A 24,902-nucleotide genomic window follows, 5' to 3' on the forward strand; every position below is an offset into this window, starting at 1 on the left:
CTATGCACAGCTGATGTATCATCACTTTACACATCAATCCCCCACCAACTGGGACTGGAGGCAATTGAACACACACTGCTCAATAGTGACATTGATCATAAAATGCAAATATTTATAATGGAACTTGTGCATTTTTCACTTTATTACAGCTATTTCAGATGGAAGGAGGAGGAGTGGTTCCTCCAATTAAGCGGTACATTGATGGGGAATTGTATGGCTCCATCATATGCGAATTTAGTCATGGAAAAATTTGAGGAAGAAAACATCCTCTCCAATGTGAATTGGAAACCACACATCCTACTTTACCAAAGATATATCGATGACATTTTCGTATTATGGAAAGGAGACAAAAGGAGTGCTAAAGAGGCTTTGGAATCGTGGAATGAATACAATGAACATCTTCAGTTCACTTGTGAAATATCAGATACCGAAATAACATTTCTGGATATGAGACTAAGAAAAGCAAGAACATACTTGGAAACCGACATGTACAGGAAATCTTCGGACAGGAACAATGTCCTTCACTATACTAGCTACCATCAACCAAGTCTTAAAAACAACCTCCCTATATCCCAAATGTTGAGAATACGGAGAATAGTTTCAGATGAAACAAAAGTACCACTCAGAGTTGAAGAAATGGCAAAACGGTTCCAACAGAGAGGTTACCCACACACTATCATCAATAAAGCAGTACAAAGATGTCAATCAACGACAAGGGAAACTTCTTTAACCCCTAGCAACAAAAAGGAAACTACCAGAATGGTTGTGGTAACAAAATATACTACAGCAAGTCATTCATTTAAAAGGATAATCAACAAACACTGGCAGCTTCTCATTATGGAACCGAACTTCAAGAATCTATTCAAGGAACCTCCCATGTTTGCATACACTAGAAACAGAAATTTGGGAGAAATCTTAAAAAACAAGAAACCGAAGAAGAGTAAACACACATGCACTCTTCCATGCCTAAACTGCCAAAACTGCAATAAAATCATGCGAGGAACTACCATACGACACCCCATGAAAGGACATGAAATCAAGTTACATGTTTCAGCTACTTGTGAAACTTCCAATGTGATCTACCTCTTAATGTGTCCCTGTGGGAAAATATACGTCAGAAAAACAGAGCGCAAGATACGTATACGTATCAATGAACACAAATCGAATATTAGAACAAAGAATTCAAGATCCACAGTGGCTATGCATTTTCATGAACACAAGCATAATATAGCCCAACTCAGATTTCAAGTACTGGAAGTGATTGAAAAAGTAGAGGGTAGAGACAATAATACACATTTACTTAAGCGTGAAAATTACTGGATCTATCTATTGGAAGCCATGAAACCAATGGGTTTAAACGATCGGAATGAATTTTTATGTTACCTGTAAATACACCCCATGTGGGTTTATTTTGCTCATAATCTGTGAATGGATACCAATTATATAACATGAGACAATGAAATTGATATATTACTCTACTACTTTATTATACTTATTACTTACTTTGACTATTTGAATGTAATTCACCATCTACACCCATTCATTTTTTTACATTTAGGTTCTATGCCTTATATTAAAAACTATCGTTAACACCTACAATATGGCTGCGACAATACTACCTACACTCTAGTCCTTTTTTAGTTTCTGGTTATAGAAGCCTGCATCATATGTTACGCCCATATTAATGATGTCAGAGGCCAGGCACAACACACTGTACAAATTGCTGTGTAACGGGACGAGTCGTATCCTGCAATAAGAAGATATAACGGTAAGACAAAAAAATGCAACACTATTGTAAAGTGCATTGTGCACCGATATGTAACATGTTTTTTAGATTATTGGATACGCCACTAGTTTAAACTTATATCATCACGAACATGTTAGGAATGGTAGCGCGACAGATACCTTCACTTGTATGCTATGCTTACTTGTATTATAGTCCTACCCATATTAAGGCATGATACCAATTTCGACCATGATTTTTTTTATTTTTTCAACAGTTACTGTCAAAAATCATTGGAACATTTGTATTAGTTATGCTGTTATAAGTGAGTACTGACATTTTTTAATACATTTGAATCACGTGTGCTTACTGACCACACTGACTATCTTGATTTGAATACTGCTATGTATATGTTATAAAAATGTGATGCTTCAACATAATGGTGCAAACAAAGTGGTCCCAGGTACCAGAACAATTAAATCAAAATGCAATGATATCTCAAATAAATTCAGAAAGGATATAACAGCATTGTTTTTAATCACAACGTGTACAATGATATTCAATAAAACACTATTCATAAAATCAATACTTAATCATAAATGCCCCTAGTAGAGAGGAAAGGGAAAGGTAGTGAATGAAAAGTGAAAGAGCTATACAAAAAACAAAACAGTGGTCACTATGACCTCAATAAAAAATTATTAGTAATCAATAAACACAGGCTAAAGATCACAATTCATAATATAATCTAACAAACTCATGCCTCTCAAAACATGATCACAAATGATAAATCCGGAGAAAGGCTGAGGATGGGTAAGAGTGTCGATGTTTCGACCCAAGTTGATGCAGGCATGCGATGGAGCCTTGCTAGAGGGTCTTCATCAGGACAGGGACGTATGAGGGGCAATAGATCTACACAAAACATTAATAATTCAATATTAGTTATGGTCGAAACGATCCATATTAATCATAAAAAGTTATAAATGGTCATGGAGGGAAATACTGCCGTGGAAGCACATGTGTTAAAGCCAAGGCAATGAGAGGACTAACTTGGGTCGAAACGTCGACACTCTTACCCATCCTCAGCCTTTCTCCGGATTCATCATTTGTGATCTTGTTTTGAGAGGTATGAGTTTGTTAGATTAATTTATGAATTGGGATCTTTAGCCTGTGTTTATTGATTACTAATATTTTTTTATTGAGGTCATAGTGACCACTGTTTTGTTATTTGTATAGCTCTTTCACTTTCCATACACTACCTTTCCCTTTCCTCTCTACTAGGGGCATTTATGATTAAGTATTGATTTTATGAATAGTGTTTTATTGAATATCATTGTACACGTTGTGATTAAAACCAATGCTGTTATATCCTTTCTGAATTTATTTGAGATATCATTGCATTTTGATTTAATTGTTCTAGTACCTGGGACCACTTTGTTTGCATCACTTATTCACCCAGGTCCCAGTGACTCATTGGGTTAACCCGTGTTTTTACAGCGCTTCAACATAATGGGATTAAGCATTATATTATCTATTTACCTTTTTAGTTTGACTCCCTGATGAAGAGCACAGGGGTGCCCGAAATGCATTGGAGATTGGGAGATTTCAAATGATGAATTTGCAAGTTTGCTCACAAAAAAACGCATATGTAATATACTGTGCAGGAACTTAAATGAAGCATTGAATGAATAAATTGTTCACTGAAGAAAGTAAAGTGATTATGAACTTTTTTGGAGCTTAATGACCTATAGGAGTGCCCCAACAAGGGATTTGCGACTAAGCACGCTTGGAAGCACACATTGTTGATGGTGAAAGGCTGACAGCTTGTGTTCTATCTGTTAAGAAGGTGCGGATCCAGCAGAGATTGGTCCTTGGATGTCAATCTCATGCAAGCACCTTATAAGGATGGGATGTGAGACACTGTCAAATGCTGCAGGGAGGTCCAGAAGCATGAGGGCTGCCATGTCTCCTCTATCAAAGATCATGCAGGTATCATCTGTGGCGCCAATGAGTGTTGCTTTTGTACTGTGGTTGGACCTGTATCCAGACAGTGTGGGGTAGAGGAGCTGGTAGTTGCTCAGGTGGTTGCTGAGGCATCGATTGATTAGTTTCTCTAATACCGTTACCGGTTATGGTCAGAGTGAGATGAGCCTGTAGTTGAAAAACATGGCTGGGTCAGCTGATGGTTTCTTGTGCAGGGTTATGATGATTTGGTGAAGGTGTAGTGGGGGAAATGGCCAGAAGGAGTGGATGATCGTCATGTTAGCAGCAATTTCTATGGTGATGACTGGAGGCCAAGAGCAGAGTTTGTTCATTGGCTGTGATGGGAAGTTTAGTTGCGACAGCAACGAGGCCCGGTTGTGCGGCAAAGTTGCTGTATGTGGAGAGGATTTTACCACAGAAGAATTCTGATAGCTTGTTGCAAATGTCTTGTGAGGGGGTGATGTTGCTGGAGGCTGCAGCAGGCGTGGCGAAATCTTTGATTATGGTGAAGAATTCCTTGCTGCTGTTAGTATTTGTGTTGATGCAATCTGCTAGATCTGTGCGCTTGGTGTTCCATAACTGCTGGTGGTAGCGACTTAGGGCTATTTCAAAGATGTCTTTATTTGTGGTGTCTTGTTCTCCAGTGTCGTGCCAGTTGCTTGCAATGGTGTTTCTCAGCTCGAGTTCCTCTTTCTACCAGATGGCCTGTGGACAAGCTCTTGCTGTTAGGTTGCACTTGAGCTACGGTGTTGGTGCATTTGGGGATTCAGCTGTGAGTGTTTTTTATGGCTTTCAGCAAAGTGGTGGTTGTGTGCTCACTCCGTTTCTGAGATGCTTTTCCAGCTGCTGCGGGTGGTTCCATTGGTGGTTGGTCTAAGATGGATGCGAGACGGGTATTCTGAAACTGATGAGGGCATGGTCTGTCCAGGTCATAGTTGCTGACTTGTTGACTGTGATGTTGATGTAATCGGCCAATAAGTGTCCAGTAGTGTGGGTGAGGTCAGTAACCTCCAGAGTGAGACCAAGGTTTCTGAGGTTTTCTATAAGGGCCATAGAATTTGGGCCAGTGTGGTCTTCTAGGGGAAAGTTAATGTCTTCAAGGACGATAAGGTGCTGTCTTTGATGATGAGGGTGTTTTGAAGTCTGTGATGTCACTAGCGAACTGTGCGCGGAGTACAGGTGGTCTGTATACCAGGGTTCTTCCCAGGGAGAAGTTGGTTGTGATGTGTATCTTCTTGACTGTGAGGTATTCCATGTAGCTTGTGGGTGGGGGTCCATGGAGGTGGTGCAGCTGATGGTATCTTTGAATATGATGGCAACTCCACCTCCCTACTTGTGCTGTCAGTCTTGCTTAACAAAGTAAAGAGTGGGGGAGAGTGCATGAGAACTTGCAGAAGGCGCATTAGAATGCTCCTTCCATACTGTGGGGTGCAGTGGGGCAGTAGTGACCGGGGTTGAGAGCACGGAGCAGACAGCACAGTCTTAGTGGATAGGGGAGAACCAAGGTGCCTGGTGCTCCTCATGGTCCAGGCTCCAACAGGCGTAGATGGACATGATATTGGCATAACTTCAGTGCGCCAAGGGAACGCCCACTGTGTGTCTGCACTGCAGCGCAGGGGTGGCTCCTCCATGTGGGCAGAGGAGCGTAGCCCAACTGTTTTCTCACAGTGCGAGAAGCAGAAACATAAAATGGTATTATAAATACCATTTTATGTTTCTGCTTCCCGCACTGTGAGGAAGCTGAAGAGTATATTTGGCGACGGGCGGGTGGACGTTGGTGCTTGAGGGCAGGAAAGGAGTGGTTTGCCCTGTGGGAGGCTGACTATTTGGTCGGCCCTCCGGGCCCGCTCACACCAGTCATGCACACTCTGCCATTTCCTCCATGTAGGCTGCATACAGTCTTCATGGAGAAAATGGCCGCCCAATAGGCTCCCGGCTCGGCGCCATCCCGACCATTCACAATGCTGCCATTGGAGCATCGTGATTGGCTTAGGGGAGGTGAGGGAGGCTGCCTGCAGCTGATACCTGTTACAGAGAAGACAACGTTCGACCGGGCCGGCACAGGCTCCCCCCCTGCACCCCCCCCACCCATGTGCCCCCACCCGCGAGTCATGCCGGCGGCGATTGCTGCAGCCACCATTAAATAGGTCTGGGGAGCAGGGAGGAGCGCAGGGTACTGCATGGGGAAACCAGTGATGTCACATCCTGTGCAGATGGATGATGGGAAATCCAGTTATATCACTTCCTATGCAGATGAATAATGGGAATTTCAGTGACTTACTGTGCAAATGAGCAATAGTAAATTAAGTCTTTCTGCGTGGCTTCTTCTTTTAAAGATGGTTTTGGCAGGAAGTCACTTCTTGTGCAGCTGGAGGATGAGAGCTCCAGTGATGTCACTTCCTTTTGCTGATGGATGATGGGGGATCCAGTGATGTCACTTCCTATGCAGATGGGCAATAGGAAATTAAGTCCTGTGTTGTATTTCTTAATTATTGCTTGCTTTTTCGATATTATTGTAAAAAATGGTTCTGACAGGAGAAAGATACACCATTTCCACAAAAAAATGTGGCTCATTTGAAAAAAGTTAATATAAAATATAATCCATGCTTTTAGATTATAAATGACAAGGCTGACCTATTATTCCAGTGCATAAATTCAATTCTGTTTGTGGAGTAGGCTATCAAATAGTTATGTTTAACACATATAGCTGAAACAAAATGCATGGTCCATTTCGATTGCTTTAATTATAATCATCAGAAGCAGGAAAATAGGCCAGGTGTGCTAAAGAAAGCCAACAAGTTTCATAATCTGAGGTGTTCTTGCTTCGAAAAAAAACACATGTGCAGGTATTTTGTTTGAACCACGCGATTTTGCCGAAATATTCCTATGCTGTGGGATGTGAATCTTAAGGTAAACAAAGAGCGTATGGCAATTTTAAGGTATATTTTCCTCAAACTAAACTGATGATAAGTTCCACAGTACAGCTGGTAAAACAAAGCCAGCTGCACAGTGTGGCTGGAATGTCGACATTGTCGGGTGCACATTGGCATCTTAATGCCAATTTTTCTTGCTTTCACCACAAACATAATGTAAACGAGTTGCACACTGTTAGAGCATAACGATTTCTTTTTTAGTCAGAATTGTCAAATTTGTTTACAAAAATCATATTGTCAATTATATGTGCGTTCTGGGGTCTAGCGAATTGAGGCAATTCAGTCTTAGCTGCAGTGAGGTTCTTGAAAGTTCCATGTGAGTCTCAAAGACCTTTCTTACTTTTACAGATTGTGCATAATTGAAACTACGCACTGCAGCTGCCAACGAGGACAACTGCGTTTATTTACCATGCCGCCGACATTCCCCTTTGACTGTTACACTGGTCAGAGGTTGCTTTGTTTTTGTCGTTCAACTAAGATCAATGAAAAAGTCGCGTCTCAACGTTTTTTAGTAAGCTTGCAATGTTCCAGTTCTCTGTCTGCAATTTCAGTCACTCGTAAACCTCGCGTTCACATGGATGTTAACAAGGAGTCGAGCATTTTACAGCCTTTCCAGAAGTTGTTAAACTCAGCTACTGTTCTTTTTCCCCAGCCATGATTCCACTGTTAAGCAAACAGAATCTAGCCCTTCTGTGCGCGTAAATTTTCGTTTTCGAAAGCATGATGCAAATATTCAAGTATAACAGACTCTCTGTCCGGAAACACATACTGTTGCATCCTGTTTAAGTTTACTGGTTTGCTTCTGTAGAGCAACACATTGTATGGTACGTTGTGTTACATCCGCTATCAGTACATGGTTAGCAGAGTGAGACACGTCGATATCATTCTGATCTCGCAATCCTTTTTGTGTCTTCAGACAGGCATCAGTGGACAACGAAAAAGTGAAATCACTTGTGGATCAGGTCAGTCATCATACCCCTCCAGAGGAGCGCAAATCCTTAGCCATTTGGCAGGACTTTGACCCCATCTCCGAAGATGCCCTCCTCAAATGCATCCTCGAAACAAAGCCCTCCAACCATTCTCTTGACCTCATCCCTAGTGCCATTGCCATTGACTTCTATACCCATTCTCTGTCCTATTGGACCACTTTAGTTAACCTCTCCCTCTGTCAAGGCTCCCTTCCTGTTTCTTTCAAAACTGGACAGGTCACCCCTCTGCTTAAAAAACCCACTGCTGATGCGAACGACCTCAACAACTTCCGCCCCATCACTAACCTACCTATTCTTGCGAAAATCACAGAAAGATGTGTAGCGAAACAACTCTCTCGTCATATCAAGGACAATGATCTTCTTGACAATTTCCAGTCCGGCTTCATTCAAAACTGCAGCACTGAAACAGCACTGCTGCAAGTGATTGATGACGCGCTGCAAATACTCGATTCTGGGGAGTCTTGTCTTCTTATTCTCCTTGACCTTTCTGCAGCCTTTGACACTGTCAATCACAACACTCTCCTCAACACTCTTCAACAGAGAATGGGCATGAAGGGCACTCTGCTTAAATGGTTTGCTTCCTTCCTCTCTGATAGATCCCAAATGATCAAAATAGCAAATAGTCTTTCATCTCCTTTGGCGGTAGGTCAAGGTGTTCCCCAAGGCTCTATACTTGCATCTACATTGTTTAATCTCTATTGAGAACCATTGGGAAATCTCCTAAGTAAATCCGGGATCCACTACCATCTCTATGCGGATGACACTCAAATCTGCCTCAAGGTTGCCTCCACTCACGATCTCTCCATCCTAAGCTCTACTCTCGACTCCATTCAAAACTGGATGTTTACTCATCAACTGATTCTGAATCCCTCTAAAACTGAGGGGCATATTATCAAGGACCGGTGTTAAAATTATCGCCATTTTAGCAGCAGGAAACTGCCGCTAAAACGGCGATAATGGGCTTGATAATACACCCTTTTTTAATTCCCATAGAAGCCCATGTTAACACAGGAACATGGGCTTCTATGGTAATTAACAAGGGCGTATTATCAAGCCCATTATCGCCATTTTATCAGCAGTTTCCTGCCGATCAAACTGAGATAATTTTAACACCGGTCCTTGATAATATGCCCCTGAATTCCTCCTCCTCTCCTCATCACTTTCTCCTCCCACGGTTCAATCATGGATGGATCAGATGAATCTACTTAACAATAAACCCATCATTGTCGACAGCGCAAAATCCCTTGGTGTCATACTTGATACAAAACTCAATCTACTCTCCCACATAAATTCCATTGCAATGTCTGCTTGATACCAACTGTGCCTTCTTTGGGGGTTTCGTCGCCTCTTCCCGGAGAATGACCTTAAAACCCTGGTCCAATCGCTGGTTCTCTCCAGACTGGACTACTGCAACTCTCTTCTTACTAGCCTCCCCAAATCCCACCTGTCCCCCCTTAAATCTGTTCTCCATTCAGCAGCTCGTTTCATATATGGGGCCAAAAGAAATGACCACATCACACCCATTTTATCTACCCTCCGTTAGCTTCCCATTGAGGCAAGATCTATCTACAAGACTGCCTGTATCACCCACAAAGCCATGCACTCCTCCTCTCCTCACTACCTGGTGAATAAACTGAAATTCTCTGGAGGGTCTTGACCATCACGTAATGGGGAAAATCTATTGCTCGAACCTCCCACTTTCAAGAAGGAAAGGTCAATGGCCCAATCCTTTTCAGGCAACGCGGTGAGAATCTGGAACTCACTTCCGCCTCAGCTCCGGACAACCACCTCTTCCCAGGCCTTCAAAACTGACCTCAAAGCTCTCCTCCTTCAAAGACACTTCCACATTTAATTCACGCCCTCTCTATTATCTGAAGGAAGTCCTTCCATTATAGGAAACTCTGTTCTACATGACTATAGAAGTGCCTTCCCAATGTGTTCTTGTGGTTTGGGAGTCTGCAATTTATTGCAGTATCATACTTCTACTTGTATTGTGTACTCCTTTGTAACATGCACACGTCACTTTCCCTCTTGTAATGTATCGATTGCTACCTCTTGTACTCTGTTTGCTTTTGATACATGCAGAATTGCCACAATGGCCTCATGTAACGTAACGTTTGTTCTTGTGTTTTGAGTATCTGCCATTTAGTGCAGTATTATACCTCTTTTTGCACTTTGTACGCTTTTGTAACACACACATGTCACTTTTTTTCCTCTTGTAACGTATCGTTTGCTACCTCTTGTATTCTGTTTGCTCTTGATACATGCACAATTGTCGCTATTGCCTTATGTAACATAACGTTTGCTTTTGTAACTTGCCGACTTGCAATTTTTCCTCATGTTTCACTACTGTTCCTATTGTGATGCGCTCTGACACCTTCGGGTAAAGTCCGCGCTATATAAAAACGAATAAAATAAATAAAAATTAAAAAATACAGAAATCGGGTGCTGTCTCCCAGGTGGTCTGTAGCTCTTTACAGACTAGTGTAAACAGCCACACAGCTGGTCTAGGATCCACAAATTCACTTATGTGTGAAAACGCACGCTTGTTTCACACCACTCTTTTTCGCGTATGTGAGTTTGTGTACCCTCACGTTTGTCCTTGTTTGCTGTGCTGCATATTTAAGAGTCAGATATTATGTAGGAGTGGGACCAAATGTACAAAACGTTTTAAAGGTTGGTAACCCTTTAATTTGTTAAAACAGAGGGCTTGGTCGTTAAAATACATTTGTGTATTTACTAAACAGGTTTATCGAGTAGGAAAAGTGTTTCCAAACTGGTTTAGGAATTACAAATCGCTAGTTGGAAGGGGCATGTTATGGCCCTCCCTTCGAGATTATGATTTACATCCTGATGTGTCCATGGATTGCGACCGTAATCCTGGTCGCAAACCATTGATCAGTTGCCAACTGTCAAGTTGGGGTGGTCACTGATTCTGGGTCCCTATGTGAATGGGTAAGAATGTTTCAGGAACAGCAGGCAGTGAACCATGGGACCAGTGAAACTTTTTATGAAAAGAAAGCTTTTTTTAAACACAGTTTTGTTTCCTTTAAGGAAAACAGACTGCATAAAAAAACTGTTTTCTTCATTTAAACATAATCACAAAACATGGTGGTCTGCTCTCCAATGGCGGCTCCCCCACTAAGGCGGAGGAGCGTCGCCCCACTGCTTTTCAGCAGCATAAAAAAGGAAAAAACTAAATTATAAAAACATGGTATTATTATCATTTTATTTTTTCTTACTGAAGCAGTTTTGCGGGGCAGGGCGGGGCTGGGCTGCTCTGCTCACAGAGCAGGGGGAGGAATGGTGAGTGCACTCTGTCAGTACGCATGACGGTTTGGCCGGCCGTCTTGGGCCGGACAAAAAGTCATGTACACTTTGCATATTTTCCACTAGCTGTAATGCACAGCCTGGTTGAAGAAAATGCCCAGGCTCCCACTGCCTGTCTAAGCGCTGAACCATGGTGCTCAGACCAATCACGACGATGCTGACAGCAGCATCATGATTGGCATAAGGGAGATTGTGTGCTTCCTGCTTCTGTTCCGGCCGGAAGAGACGTGGAGAGATAACAGGTTAGATACATGGTGAAAAGATAAGTGAATTTGTTTTTCTTTCTCCCCCCCACCCCGCCACTCCCAATCCATGCCAGTCACAACTGCTGCTTAGCCTTGCAGGCCACCATCTCTGTAAAGATGGTCAATGGCAGTGGGGGGCACAAATTGCAACCTTCCTAATGAAGATATGTTAGTCAGGTCGTTCTGTGACTCACCCCCCCAGGATTCATTTTTTTCATGAACTGACCTATTTTTGTATAGATCCGTTTGCAAAAATTCAGGTCACAATTTGTGATCACTTTTTTAAAATGTAGCCTTTGTACATCAGTTCCTTGATGTCACATGAGATCTGACCACTTGCAGGCAGTATACTGTGAGTGCCATGTAATGGACAAAGTCTGAGATACAACGGAAGGTTACAGACTATGTCGTTTGCGTGAGAGTGATGCACTCTGCAACATTCAGATGCTTCAGATGCTTCAAACATAATCTACATAAAAAGACTGATGGCCAAGCTTTGCGAATCTTATTTGTGCATACTTGCCCGACAACAACCATTCAACATAACATTACCAAATCTAAGTTAGGATCAAAAGACGAAAATGCAAGCTCATCAGTGCAAGATCAGTATCAAAGAACAGACACCACATAAGCAATCTAATCATAACCAGCCAACTAGACTGACTATTCATGACTGAAACGTGGCTAGCTGATGAAGTGACTCCCATTCTGTACAAAGCAATGCCACAAGGATATAACATAGTCCGACACCACCCACCCCAATTACACAATATCCTTCCTATTAATTTACCTTCCCTCACCCAAGAGCACCTCTTTAGCTACAACATGTGCAACTCTATCACCTAACCTTTAACCTTAAGCCACCCAACCACATAATCCTGGTCACTTGGCTTATCAACTAACAAGGCCATCAATGAGAATACTTATCACAGGGCTTCAAGCCCTACAACTTATTCAGCTATTCGCTTTACCATCTCACTCTGCAGGACACAGCCTGGATCAAATCACAGGCAATCTATTTCTTTCTATAAGACCATTTTTATTAGATCTTCATCCAAACATAAACAAAACACACCATTGGCTGGTCCACGCAGGGAACCTACAACAAAGAGTCATGACAATCACTGTAGACCACTGGTCCCCTCCCATCCCTCTTACTTACAATTCCCTTTGAGTCCATGATAGGACAACCATTTGCCCCACTTCCTGGTGTGTTTCATTGGGCACCTCTTCTCTATATAGATAGGTTCCTCCAGCTTTACGCAATGGTCCATGCCTGCTCTCCATTCTCATAGCAGTGGGCATTAGTCTCTTCCAGTATTTTGCTATGTCTCTCTTTGCCAAGATTTACTACCAGGATTCATTCAGCCCTGGGTCCCTCTAAATCTTCTAGGATCCACAGTAAGGTGAGTTTAGAAGAGACCTCATTCCACTGACTCAGAACAGCAGAGAGAGTTTGGAAGATGGTGAGCCAGTATTGATGGATTGGGGGCATCCCCACACCGTATGGAAAAAGTATCCCATGCTGTCCTGACATCTGCAGTAAGTAGGTTCAGGGATTCTTTTCACCTTCCACAGCCTCCTGAGTGTGACACATGTGCAATGTAAAAAGTATATTTGGATGAGGCATAGTCTAGCCGATATTGCCAGGGTACTTGGTGCCATTCAGACTTCAGTCCATTTGACATATTCCAAAGAAAACCCCCAGCCCTCCCATCGAGCTCTCACGTGTGAAAGGTTACAGGGTGAGTGGTTGACCAGGGCTCTATACAACGGTGAAATATCCCCCTTTTCTACTGGAGCTAGGAGTAGCCCAGACTCCAGGGGGTTGTATTACAGGGGCACATAAGGGCCCGTTAGTGGCCTGCCAAGGCATGCCTGAGCTAAAGATAACAGGAGAATTGTGGAGAGAGGATTCGGTTTGAAGGGTAGCGAAGGATTTCAAGGGATCCCCCTTCCACACATCGCTCAATTTCAACTCTTATTCTATCCCAGTCTTCAAAGCCTTTCAGCTGTGTCACCTGACTCAGTCACCTGCCAGTCTAGATTGGCATCCACAGCGTGACCTTGTGGTCTCAACTCGTCCAGTACAAAGCAAACCTCCAGTTCTGGAGCACCACCCTTGGTCACTTCAGAGAGGGACCGCAGTATAGGCATCCCATATAACGGGACCATGAGGTTGTCTAGACCTATCAGTGAAATTTCCATTCTGAAGGCCAGGTCCACCCATCCTCCACTCACCCAGTTGTTCACCACCAATAAATGTGCAGTTCAGTAATAGATACGAAAATCAGCCATGGCAAAACCACTGATTAATGTCAACCTAACAGTCTTGGCAAAGGAGATCCTGGTGGCTTGCCCTCCCATTTAAAGTTACGGGCTTTAGCAGTGATGGTGGCCAGCCAATGGTTTGGGATAGATAAGGGGTAATTCTGGAGGATATATAATAGATGTGGAACAATCATCATTTTGTACAAGGCCACCCTCCCCAACGACTTGAGCGGTAGCATTGTATACCTGACACGGTCCATCTGCACCACCTGGGATAGGGGTCTGAGGTGAAGGCTCCACTCCAATGGTTTGGGATAAATAAAGGGTAATTCTGGAGGGTGTACAACAGGCGTGGAAGAATCATCATTTTGTACAAGGCCCCTCCCGAACGAGTGGAGCGGTAGCCTGGTCCACCTATCAAGGTCCATCTGTACCACCTGGGTTAGGGGTCTGAGGGTAAGACTCCACTCCAAGTCTGGTTCCCAGGACATTTGTATCCCGAGGTATTGGTAGCTGAGTTGCTTTATGTGGAGGCTTTGGCCTCAGCTCCCATCTACCCTGTGACTCCGCAGAGGGATTAGGAGTGATTTAGACCAGTACACTTTTAACCCAGAGGTGAGCCTAAAGGTGTTAAAAATGGAGAGAAGATGGAGTCCAGTCTTCCCCAGGTGGGCCATAAATAGGAGGACGTCATCCGCATATAACACTATCCCATCCTCTAGGTCTACCTGTACCGAACCTCCAGATCTGACCATTCTGCTAATGGTTCAATTGCCAGGGTGAAGAGCAGGGGTGACAGGGAACAGCCGTGCTTTGTTCCTCTTCTTATCGGGAACCTTGGGGATACCGCCTTGTTTACTCACACTTGCGGCTGTGGTTCGGCATATAAGATCCAAATAAAAGATTGGAATCCAGTGCCAAAGCCCATTTCAGACAGGACCAGCTGTAGGATTTTCCAGTTCAATGAATCAAAGGCTTTCTGGAAGTCAAGAGGCATCAGAGCAGTGGTGCAGTGCAACATAGGGAAGCAAACCAGGGCAAGATGAACCCTCCAGATGCAGTGTCTTGTACCATGGTGGGCAGTAGCGGCCCGTATAGGGCTTGCTGCCGGGCCGTGATGTGGGGAGGGGGTAGTAAACTACGGAATACGACCATTCGGAGGTAAATACACAAAAAAAGAAACACATTTTGTTGCGCACTCTGCATTGATTTTTTCGATGCTGCACGCGCAATGTCCCTCCCTCACCGCCCGGCAGCACGTCCTATATGGGTCGCTACTGATGGTGGGGGATGAAGCCACATTGGTCGGGGTGGACCAGCTGGGTCAGGACATGGGTGAGCCAGTATGCCAGCAGATTGGCGAGTAGTTTAATCTCTGCATTGGTGAGCTAGATGGGTCAGTAGGAGTCGCACTGGTCTGGCGGCTTGGCAGGTTTCAGCAGCACCACAAAGGTGACTAGGACCATCTCCATCAGGAAATGCCCCAGTTCAATAGCTTCAAGGTAGATAGCTAAGATGGGAGTTTTAATGATGGGATGCAGTGTATGGTAAAATTCTTTCAGGAACCCATCCGGTCTAGGGTTTTACTAACATTGAACTCTGTCAGGCCCTCATTTAACCTCCTCAATAGTCAATGGCTGGTCCAGGGTCTCTCATTCTGGGGGAGTGAGTCTGGGTAGGGGAATTTTAGAGTAGATGTCTCCCACTCTAGCCGGGTGCACCCGGCATATAGAAGAGTGTAGTAATTCACAGATGAGGAGGCAATGTTAAGGCCCGTCACGGCTCAGGTACCGTCCAACCTCAACATGCTGGGCATTGCCCTAGGTTCTAATCCTTTATTGCTAGCCATTAATGAGTTTGTCAGATTTGTCCCCCACTCATAGACATGCCTGGTCAAAGTCTGCCAGTGTCAGCGGGCCTCCTCCAAGCACAGTTGCTGCAGGGTTGCCCTTTCTAATGCTGGTGTCGACATAACAATTTGGGTAGGTTACCTTGATCCCTACTCTCTAAGGTTAGAATAGACCTTTCTAATTGCATCAGTCGCCCCTTCATCTTGCAGGATTGGCCCCAAATATAAGAGTGCACGTTACTATGCATAGTCACCTTACATGGTGGGTCTACCATTCCTTTATTGACACTCTGGAAATCCTTCAGTTGAGTCTGCAAGGACCTGGTGAAAGTCCTATCTTGAAGAAACAAGGCATTAAGGAGCCATATTTGTCACCCCCCTTCCCGTGTTTGGTCTGCTAACTGGAGCAGGTCCAAGGAGAGATCCGAAAGACCCCACGTAAGGATGTGAGAGCCCCCATGTGTGAAGGAGGCCCAAAGCTGAAAACAAAAAGAAGTTAATATGGGGTAGGGGGCAGTGCTGTTGAGGTGTGAGTGTATTCCCTAACATAATGGTTCCTCCTGGCTTCACATAAACCAAGGCTCAGTACCAAGTTACGAAGCCCCCTCCCTCTCTAGTCTTGGGGTGCACAGGTAATCCAGGCAACCCAGAATATCATTAAAGTGATTGTGCTGCCTGGGGGGAAATTAACATAATATCGCTAAGCGTTGTCAACGTAAGTGTGCCCAACTTTGGGGGAACATAGACCAAAAGGTCAATAGGAATTAAAAAATGGCCCCATCCAATGAACCTTACAATAACAAATATCTCCCCAGAGCATCCCGGGTCACCCAGGAAACTACCAGTGGCAGGAACATATGGATCATGATGGCCACTCCCCTGAACCCTCGATTGAACCCCACATAGTACACCTTATCGTATTAGAAAAGAGCAGTGTGACCCCAAAAGTTCGATGACTTGGAGTATAACACGTCAGGGCCCATGACGGTATAGGAATTACATGACTGCTCCCCTCTAAACATGATAGAGAGGCCATTGACGTTGTACATCAGTACTGTGAAATTGGTCCTGGTGGACTAAACAGAAAGGCAGGGGTAAGAATGTGGTATGGGGGTTGGGCATGAACAGACCTAGCCCTATGGAACACCCCCCGGTATCCCTCCCTTCAGGCATCAGCAAGAAAAAAAATGAGGATGGCCAGGGCAACGCAGGACATAAGCAGTGAAGTGCATGGCTAACAAGCTCAAAGCTAAACAAAAACCATAACAGACTAACCAATTCCAAATCTCCCCAACACCACCTCACCTCATATTTCCCCTCTGTAGATGCACCTGAACTTATGTAATTTATGTGACTGGGTGGTAACTAAAACCTGTTTCTTAGGTTTCTCCCTCTGCCTGCCCTTTGACATGCTCCATGTTCAGAATACACGTGTACTGGTGAAGTAAATCATATCATATCTCATGTAACTGCCCCTCCAGAAGGACCTCTAGTTTCTCCTTGCAGGGGGAACATCATCTCCAGCAGCTAAGGGCCCTGGCGGTGTCCAGGCGTTGGTCTCTTCCCTCTCAGAGTCCAAGGTAGCAGGCGTCTCCAAGTGGTCACACGCCCCCCTGGGATCTTTTCTTATGGCGAGGGCCTGCTTGACATCCCAACCCACCCCCTGCCTCCACTTGGTCAGGCCATGTCGGTGGCTGGCTCTGCTGTAAGTACGTCTGTTCCATTATCCAGTCCTACAACTCATCAGGGTTGTCAAAGAAGTGTGATTTGTTATTGTGTAGTACACTCAGTCTCGCTGGGAACAGGCGCATATATTGTAGACCCATAGCTGTGAATTTCTGCTTTACTTAGTCGTGCAATTTTCCTTGGGTTTGGAGTAGGTGAGTGTAGTCCGAGAAAATCTTCACACGACTGCCATGATACACAAATTGTTCGCTCACCCTCACCCATCAGAGGGTAATGTCCCTCACGCAGCAGTTGAACATTTTGGAAATCATTGGTGGGCTGGGGTCACTGGAGGAGGTCTCTTGGCCAACAACCTGTATGCCCTCTCAAGCACAAAACAGTTTAACAGGAGGTCACATTCAATCCATGATGTCACTCATCACTCCAGAAAGACCTCCTGTGTCCACCCTTTCATCCCCTCCGGGGATCCAATAAAGTCAAGATTAATAGCTAACACAGAAAGGTTTTGAGTGTCAGAGAAGCAATGGGCGCTCAGCCTAAAATTGACGCATAAAATGAAGCAATAAGTATGTAACAGTGCGTGGTGCAACTGGGTGAGTGGAGAAACCCTAAAACCACTCAAAGGCTAGAACGCGGAGCTGGTCTAAACAAGTCTATCATAGAAAGAGTACCCTATGCACACACATACAATGTTATGATTTTCTATGTGTGTGCATAGGGTACTCTTTCTATAAAATCAAGATTACCTCTGTGGACCCTGTTTTCAGCATCTTCTGCCTGGTTGGGGAGTTCCTTCAAAGCCATGGTCAGGCGTGACACTTCCATTTTAAGGTCCCAGACTGTAACCTCAAGCTGGGAAATACGCCAATCAGTCTCGGTCACTCTTGCGTTAGTGTTTCGTAGGTCTTGATATAGAAGGGCTACATCCACCCGGACCTCTCCAATCTTAGACTCGAGACTACTGAATCACCGGTAGGATCACTGTGCTGTCTCCCACTCCCTGCAGGCTAGCGCTTCAGGGGGTGTCTCCTCTGTTCCCCTACCGGCAGCATACATTTGTTAATTTTTTGTCTAGACAGGAGGGGACAGGGTATTGTTGTGGCCCATCTCCCTATAAGTGAAGCTTGTGCAGTGAAAAGTGGAGCCACTCCCAGCCCACTTGACCCACCACCAGTTTTGTGCTGGCGGCACGAGTAGCCAAGGTACCGGAGACCCCAGAGGGGAGACAGCTCCAGCCACTCTCTGTGGCAACTTCCAGATTGCACCGCAGGCTTATCCCTGCATAATTTTGCCCGAAATCTTTTCAGAATTACACGAAAGCAGATTAAGTGAATTTCACACACTTCTATTTGCAAAATGGCCCTGCATTGTCACTTCAGCCAACATGGAGCCACGGCAGGGGAGGCAGGAAAATCCATTCTCTTCAAAGTCGCTGTCTGGAAGCTTCTCCCACCTCTCAGAGCCAGGGTACCAGGGTATAAAAAGGGGACTTCAGACCCACTCTTCAGTTCACTATTGGACCTGCGGAAGGACTCTCAGAGGACTGCCTTCTGCTGTGACCTGATCTGCACTCTGCCAGATTACAGCTGTACTTGAAAGGACTGCTTTGCAGTCTGGAGCCTGCTTTAAACTCTCAGAGACCTGCCCTGCTGTTCAGATCTGCAACTTCACCTGCACGAGGACAATCAGAAGAGACTCCAAGGGCTGATTTTCTGGCCTCCTGTTCAGAGCCACAGGGACATAACAGGCTCCCATCATCATGAACCCTCATCTGGGCCTAGCCTCAGTGAGTCCTAAGTCCCCAAGAGGTGTCTCACCAGTCCCGGACCCTTGGTTGCAGTGCTTAAGGGGCCCAGATGGGTAATTTCCAGACTGAGCACTTAGACATATATTTGCCAAAAAGTACTCTGTAAATCTCAAATAGCTACTAACATCTTGGAAGAGTTGAATACAAATGTCTAGATTGGCTTAAACGCAAAGGTCTCACAATTAGCTTTATTGTCCCTGACAATGGTAGTAATACAGTGAAAGCCATGTCTGAAAGAGTATATTTCAGAGATCTGTGTTTAGCACATTGCATCAATCTAATTCCGCAGGTCTTTCTAAAAAAGAAGAGGTAGCCAGCAACATCCTAGATACCTGCTAAACAATATGCACTAGTTTAAGTCATGCATTCAAAATCCAGAAAAAGTTCAGGATACTTCAGCATGCTGATAAACTACATGTAAAAGCCCTCACACAGACCGGACATGAGTCCCTACACCCCTCCCACTACACTGGGACCTAACTGGGCTACACTGAACCTCTTCCACCTCACAGGCCTGGAAGACTTCTAAGCCACTCCTCTTGGGATCACTCCCCAATGCCTCTTCAGACCCTTTGGAATCCACCAAGAGGTCTGCCTCCAATGCAAGCTCTCTGGGGTCAGAGAACTCACACTCCACCGGGTGTTGGCATAGCTCTGGAAAACAGGGACTTAAAATATGCTCTCCAACAAATGAATCACACAGCCCCCCACAGTTGTTAACCAAACTAACCTTTGCCTCACCCTCCAGTACCTCACACAAGTACCCCACACCACTCTCCTGAGACTGGCAAGACAGTATCTGACTGTCTCTGTCACACAACCCACACTCTTCTGGCTGGTCTTCACACACACACCAAGGTTTCTACCATGGGGGAACCCCTCTCCCTGTACCTCTCATCTAGAGTCAGTAGAGTGTCCCTCCCACCACTAGGAATATGGTCCCCTGTGCCATTCCCCCAATCTACTTCAGGGACACTGCACTCCACTGGAACTACATCATAAACCTGAACCCCCTGGTGTATGTCGACCCCCTCCCTCAAGTCAGGCACCACATCTCTGGGTGTTTGTACCTTTCTCTCAGCAGTGGAAACTATAATCTTGCTGCCACCATCTGAACTGGACTCCACCTCAAACTCAGCAAAGCTCACCTCTTGAGCTACCCATGTTTCTTCTTCAGCTGAGACCCTCATGGCCTCATGCCTCTTGAGCTCCAACTCAAGCTTCCTCATTCTTATTTCATGGGCCAAGGTCAATTTCTATATTTTTTTTATTTAAAAACTTTTATTGGCATATAAAAAAAAACATACAAAAATATATATATATATATAGGTGGAGCGTACAATAGCGGTTTTTTCTATAACAGTCCATTTGTGGATGCGCACTCTTATCGTTTGTTTCCCCTCAATTACAAGAAGGGAAGGAAGAGAAAAAGAGAGAGAGGGGGGGGGGTCTATCTGGTTCAACACAAAAGTAACCTATCATGGAGCGACATTGCACAATGACATATGGATCGAGAAAGGCATCAGCCTCCCCAACCAGACAGAAACCAAGCAAGGGCCGCTGACGTTCCAGAACCTACAGCAGCTACACGAACTCCCAAACCAAGAGCTCTACAACTTCCTAAAGATCAAGACAGCAATAACGAAAGCGAACTTAAGCAGAGGGGAGTCAGGCATCATCAAGTACCTGCAACTCCTCAACTCAGCAGGTTACCAAACTGCAAAGATATACAAGCTCCTAAGCCCCTCCACGCTGGCCAAGGTCAATTTCAATTCCTCCAGGGCACAGACATTTTTGCTCTCGTCCGCCGCCCTTTCCATTTGCTTCAGCTCCATTTCAAGTCTCAACATTTCTAACTTATGATCTCTAGCCCTTTGGTTTTCCTCCATCTCCTCTGGGTAAAAACTTTCAGCTGAATGGTTGCTGCCAGCCCTTGAGGCTGCTCTGGACACAGGCAGATCCTGTGGCCTGAAACCATTCCTTTGTGCATCCTCATCCACTTCTACATCATCTGTCTCCCCAGCCTCTTTGGTCTCCCACCAGGCCCTTAAGGCCTCCTGTAGCTCCTCCTTCTTGGAGCAGCGCTTCATGGGGCATCCAAAGTTCCTGCAGAACTACCTGAATTGACCTACTTTGTAATCACTTAACATTTCAATATCAAACTCCAGTTCTGCAACATCACTTGCTGGTTTACCATTCTGAGACAAGATGCTTGGATTCTTTCAGGGTTATGAGCAAAAATAGAACCAAAAATAAAAAATGTGGTATGCGGTGGCGTAGTGGTCTGCACTCACTAGTGATGTACACCAATCGCTGTGGGTCTAGTACAAATACAAGTTCAATATCCCACCGCTGACCACCAATGTTAGAAATGGGGGTCTCTAGTTGGCAGGGGTAGGTACCACTGTCCAAATAGGGACCCTTGCTTCTAGTCAGGGTAAGCAGGAAACCCTCTGAGATAACACCTGCTCACCCTCTAGGTAGCGTGGCACGAGCAGTCTAGGCTAACCAGAGGCAATGTGTAAAGTATTTGTACCAACACTCACAGTAACACAGTGAAAACACCACAAACTGACTCCACAACAGTTTAGAAAAATAAAGGTATTTAATCTAAACTACACAAGACCAAAACAACAAAAATCCAACATACACAGTTCAAGAATATGGTTTCAAAAGAGTTCTTAAGGTTGCGATAAAGTTCTTTTGGTTGCGATAAAAAATAATCCACAGTTGCGTGAAAAGTTCACAGTTGCGTCATGTTTAGCCAACAATACCTTTAGATGCGACAAAGTTCCAAAAGCAGAAGCTGATGTGGTGGAAAACAAGCGATGCGTTGCTCCTGAGACCTTGGGGAGGCGATGCGACAACCACGCTGCAGCAGCGGGCGTGTTGCGACGAATCCGATCTGTATGGGGAGGAAGGCCACTTGTATGGATTCCTGTGCGTAGGTTCCGTAGGAAGTTTGGTTCTCGCAAAGGCACGATGCAACGATCTCATAGGGACTGCGACAATCTCCGGGGCGACTATGCGCGATCCAGCGGCGATCTCTCTCTCGCAGCTCCTTGATGCGATGGCTCTGCGACGATGTTCGCAGTGACGTGATGCAGTCCGCAAGCAAGCGGTGTGGCGATCTCACCCAGCGACGACAGGCTCTGCGACGACACTCGCAGCAATGGTAGTCTTCCCTCACCGGTCTGGTGCGTCCCGCAAATGAAGGGTGCGACAGCTCTGGCAGCGGCAACAGACGCTTTGGCGATCTCGGCCTTCGTAGCGGCGGGAATTTCCACGCACTGTCGGAGATGCGCTCCGCAGCAAGCGATGCGACAACTTTTCTGTAGCAAAGTCTTTAAAGCTTAGTTCCCAGCTTTCCAGCACAGGTACAACTTCCAGATGCACCACACATGGGCCACGCACTTCAGGAAGGACAGAGCTCTCTCAGTAGAGCTCAGGGGAAGCTTGGGGTGAAGTCCTTTTGTGCCTGGGACTTCAAAACAGGGAGCTAGCTCTTCTCAGGCCCTTGGAGATTCCTTCAAGCAAGGGGACACAGCACACAGCAAAGTCCTTCCCCTCTCCTTGGAAGCAAAGCAACAGCGGGGTAATCCAGCAAAGCAACAGCTGGACAATCTTCCTTCTTCAGTTTCAGCTTTCTCCTTGGCAGAGGTTCCTTCTTGATTCCAGGATGATCTAATTTTCTGTTGTCAGGGGTCCTGTACTTATACCCCTAAAAGTCTGAACCAGTTCTGGGTGTTCCTTGAGCACTTTGTTTTCCTGGCTTCTCCTTTCCCTTCAGAGTGAGGGGCAGGGTTGTCAGCCGCCCAGCAGGAGTTGGAGCCAGCATTGTGGAAGGCAGGCACAGCCCTATTCAGGCCCAGGTGCTATCTCCTCCCACTACTCAAGTTGCAAATGCAGTCATTCAGCCTAGGGCTGACTCAGCCAGCCTCCTGGGGAATCCCCAGCCCCTGTCACTCTCAAACCAGACAGTCAATACACAAACAGGCCCAGGCACACAGAAGGGTCAGACAAGAGAACAGCAACTTTCTAAAAGTGCTGTTCTCAAACACAGAATTTAAAAACAACCTTTCCTAAAAGATGTGTTATTAAATTCTGAGTTCAGGGATACTAGACTCTTATGTCCTATCTTGTTCCTATGGGAAGAAATGCTGGTAGCCACTGTAGCCAGCATCCCCCATGTTAACCTATGGATCAAGATAGCCTTACAATAGTGAAAAACGAAAATGGCTGTAATTCACTACCAGAGCATGTCATCTGCACCAGTACATGCTCTACCTTTCACATACACTGCACCCTGCCCAGGGGGTACCTTGGGCCTTCCATAGGGGTGACCAATGTGCACAAAAAGGGAAGGGTTAGGCCTGGTCAATGGGGACACTGAACAGGAAGACATGGCAGTTCACAGACTGCACACAGGCACTGCGGTTGCAGGCCTGAGACACCATTTTAGGGCTACTCATGTGGGTGGCAAAATCAGTGCTGCAGGCCCATTGGTAGCATTTGTCATCACCAGCCCTGCCACACCCAGTGCACTTTACTAGGGACTTCATGGTGATCATGTATATGCCAATCATATATATCCAATCACAATACAATTTACACAGAGAGCATATGCACTTTAGCACTGATCAGCAGTGGTAAAGTGCGCAGAGTCCTATTGCCAACAGCCACAGGTTAGGAAAAATAAGGGAGGAAGAAGCAAAAAGTTTGCGGATGACCCTACAAGAAGGGCCAGTTCCAACAACCACAGTTATCAACATTACTAAACAGAATGAAAAGTTAAAATTATTTCAGGGAGTAACACCTGTAGCACACATTTAATATGTGTTAATTAATGAATTTATTTATGAGTTTTATATAGGACGAGCATGACCCAAAGGTTTCAAACCGCTTTACAGAGTAAGCACAAGAACAATAGCAAGAGGTACCTAGAGATTAGATTAAAAAAAATATATAGTAAGAGTAAAAGGAGTAAATGCTATACAGTGGGATATGTGAAAAGAGTAGCAACAAGTATCTGCGTTACAGAACGCATACGCAAAAATATATAACAACATTATAAAGAAGAAGAATCCAATAGAAAGTAGGACATGGGAAAACATCAGTTCTGAGTTAGTTCAGGTAGGAAGATGTGAGGGAGGGGAGAGTAGATGCATAGATATCCAATGAGGCAGAAAAAATACATAGCATCTTAGCACTTACGTTCATGACAACTTAGTGCTATATAGAGTAAGCACTTCTGCAATAGCAAGAGATACATAGAGAGTAGATAAAAATATATAGTAATGGTAAAAAAGAGTAAACTAAATAGAGTGGGACACGTAAACGGAAGAGCAGCAGATACCTGTGTTACATACAGTGTAAATAACAGTATATAGCGACAGAAAAACAAAGAAGAATATGATAGCGAATGTACACAGGCTCTGAAGTAGTTGTGGTAGGGAGGAACATGGGTGGGGAGAGTAGATGCACAGTTTTACCCAAGGTAGTGCTACACAGATTTATGTGAGGGGTGTAGTGTAACATGGCCCAAGACTCAGGTATTTACGGAGTGACAGGAGTCAGTGGATAAAAGGAGGTGGGGACTAAACAGGAAACGGGAGCGTGGCTGAGTCCTTAGTGATCGAGGAATTTGTTAAATAGGAAATTATTTTACTTCTTTCCTGAAGAGAGATGTGAATGGGTTGCATCTGATCTCAGAAGGTAGAGAGTACCAAATATTTGTGGCCATTCTAGAGAAGGATCGCGTGTAGATTTTATTTTTCTTGGATTTTTGTCACTTGAGAAGTAAGGAGCTCTTACTTCTGGAGGGTATATTTCCACCTGAAAGGGTCAGTTTCTGGGACAGATAGAGAGCGGTATTGTGGTGCAGTACTTTTTGAGTCATGCATACATTTTGAAGTGCATCCTGGCCTCGCATGGTAGCCAATTCAGAGGACATAGGTCAGGGGTGATGCAATCACTTTTTTTAGATCCCATATTTAGCCTAGCTGCTGCAATAAGTGTAGCCTTCAGAGGAACAAGTGAGGCGCACAGGTGTAGCACTACCATAGTCCGGTTTTGAAAGCACATGTGCA

Source organism: Lissotriton helveticus, chromosome 6, assembly GCF_964261635.1.
Source record: "Lissotriton helveticus chromosome 6, aLisHel1.1, whole genome shotgun sequence".
In the NCBI taxonomy this organism is placed as follows: Eukaryota; Metazoa; Chordata; class Amphibia; order Caudata; family Salamandridae; genus Lissotriton; species Lissotriton helveticus.